This window comes from Podarcis raffonei, chromosome W (genome assembly GCF_027172205.1).
Source record: "Podarcis raffonei isolate rPodRaf1 chromosome W, rPodRaf1.pri, whole genome shotgun sequence".
Lineage (NCBI taxonomy): Eukaryota > Metazoa > Chordata > Lepidosauria > Squamata > Lacertidae > Podarcis > Podarcis raffonei.
Genome location: NC_070620.1, coordinates 13,733,456 through 13,736,116, shown reverse-complemented (window position 1 = coordinate 13,736,116; position 2,661 = coordinate 13,733,456). Strand labels below are relative to the sequence as shown.

The 2,661-nt window shown below is 48.4% G+C and overlaps 1 pseudogene; it reads left to right on the top strand.

The window, feature by feature from the left end:
* Positions 1-463: 463 nt before the first annotated feature.
* Positions 464-1,413, top strand: LOC128405939 (E3 ubiquitin-protein ligase RNF4-like; annotated as a pseudogene).
* The last annotated feature ends 1,248 nt before the right edge of the window (positions 1,414-2,661 follow it).

Here is a 2,661-nt window from a genome sequence, read left to right as displayed (position 1 = left end):
CAGCTTCCTTTTCACTAAAAACATCACTGTAGGCTGCGTACTGGGGGGGGGGATGCCCAATTCCGTCCCTGTGCCCCCTTCCCGTTCTACTTCCACCCTCTTAGCGTCCACTTACCTGCTCCACCCGCCTCCCAAACAATATTGGATACAGTGCGAAGAAGCAAAGGTGAGTGATCGTTGGCCCCAAGCTATCACCGGGTCATGCTTCGCCAGCCAACTCATTCCCAGCACTACTGGGTCATCCCTGACCACTGGTCCTGCTAGCTAGGGATCATGGGAGTTGTAGGCCAAAAACATCTGGAGGGCTGAGGTTGAGGAAGCCTGCCCTAACTCCTCAAGATGTTGAACTTGCTCCCAGCTTTGGAGTACCTGGTATAAAAGAGACAACTCCAAAAAAGTCACAGTGCTCCAAGGCGTCACCAGTTGCATCAAGTTGCTTTAGAGAGAGCATTCATGATCATCATTATCACACTACAGAATTGTTTGGCGACTAAGCAGTGAGCAGCACGCAGAGATAAGGGGGAAAGCTAGTACTCTGCAGCCTGTGCCTCTCCCATCCCTGTGCATCATGAGTTCAACAAGTACAGAATGTAATGCAACCAAGCACAGCAAAAGCAAGAGGGGCCGTCGCAACACCTCCGCAAGACCTCCTCATACTCTGGACAAGATGATGGTGGGAACTGCTTCTGAACACTGTATCCCCACCTCCGCCTCCTCCTCCCTGCCATCTACTTCCTCCCTGGCCTTACCTTTATTACAAGCTGCCCTTGCTGGCTCCCCTCCTGGTGCAGGGCTGAGTTTTATGGAACAAACTACTCCTTTTGGTGGTAGCAAAGGAACTGAGCAGCAGGAGATTCAGAGAAACTATTGTGGATGCAAGACTCGCTCTATGCAAACCTCTAATCAAAGGAAAATAGCTGCTGCAGCTGCACAAGTATAGCTGCACAGCCTTAATGATAGAAGTATTGATGTGGAAGTAGTTGACCTCACTTGTGAAACTTCAGAATCTATAGTTTTTGATCTTACGCAAAATGATTCTGTTGTGATTGTTGGAGAGAGTGGGCAGCAGCCCAATAGAGAGTTCTGACATCAACCGTTGTCTGACAGCCTCATATTTAGTGGTGGTGGAGGTGATGATGATAGCAGACACACAGAGAGTGGTGCTCTTGCCACTAGAAAGCTCCCCAGAGAAGTGGGAAGGAGGGAATTTGCAAGATCCTCAGGCACTTTGAGTTGTGGATTTGCATAGACAGCTTTGCAGAGATTGTGCAAAGTGGACAGCTTATAGTGTCAACAACATGTGGCCACATCTTCTGTAGTCAGTGCCTCAGCAATTTTCTTAGGCATGCTAACTTTTGCCCAATTTGTAGGAGGAAACTAACTCCAAAGGAGTATCATCCAATTTATATGTGAAGACATGGGTGTTCCTGAACACAGTCTAATGTGGCCTTCATAAGCATGAGTGAACTCCAAAGAATACACAAAGTACAGTATATATGACTTAAATATGACAGTCAGCAATTTAACTTTTTTCCAGTTGGCCTCCTTATAGTCCAGTTGTACTGTTTCAGCTTCATTTTGCTTTAATAATAATAATAATAATAATAATAATAATAATAATAATAATAAAAATAAATTTTATTTATATCCCGCCCTCCCCAGCCGATGCCGGGCTCAGGGCGGCTAACAACAATAAAACAGTACAACAGTACAACACAACACTCTAAAATCATTCATTATAAAATTAATTCAAATCAAACCAATGGCAACCATTGGGCCAGAGCTCTGCGAAGATTGCTGAAGGAGGGAGTCAGGCTGTGCCCTGGCCAAAGGCCTGGTGGAACAGCTCTGTCTTGCAGGCCCTGCAGAAAGATGTCAAGTCCCGCAGGGCCCTAGTCTCTTGTGACAGAGTGTTCCACCAGATCGGAGCCACAGCCGAAAAAGCCCTGGCTCTAGTTGAGGCCAGCCTAACCTCTCTGTGGCCTGGGACCTTCAAGATGTTTTTATTTGAAGACCGTAAGTTTTTCTGTGGGACATACCAGGAGAGGCGGTCCCGTAGGTACGAGGGTCCTAGGCCGTATAGGGCTTTAAAGGTTAAAACCAGCACCTTAAACCTGATCCTGTACTCCACCGGGAGCCAGTGCAGCTGTTATAGCACCAGATGAATGTGATCTCGCAGCGAGGACCCCGTAAGGAGTCTCGCCGCGGCATTCTGCACCTGCTGGAGTTTCTGGGTCAGTCTCAAGGGCAGCCCCACGTAGAGCAAGTTACAATAATCCAGTCTGGAGGTGACCGTCGCGTGGATCACAGTGGCTAGGTCAGGGCGAGAGAGGTAAGGAGCCAACTGCTTAGCTTGGCGGAGATGGAAAAATGCCGCCTTTGTTATAGCTGCAATCTGCGCCTCCATGGAAAGGGAGGTGTCGAAGATTACACCCAAACTCTTAACGGATGGTGCTGGCACTAATTGCGCCCCCGCAAGAGATGGGAGTTGCCCCCCCAATTCCATATCGTCCCGTTCCAGCCAAAGGACCTCTGTCTTCGAAGGATTTAGCTTCAACCGCCTCCCACGTAACCATCCAGTCACAGCTTCCAAACATCTGATCAGTGTGTCCGGGGCCGAATCAGGATGGCCATCCATCAACAGATAGAGTTGGGTATCAT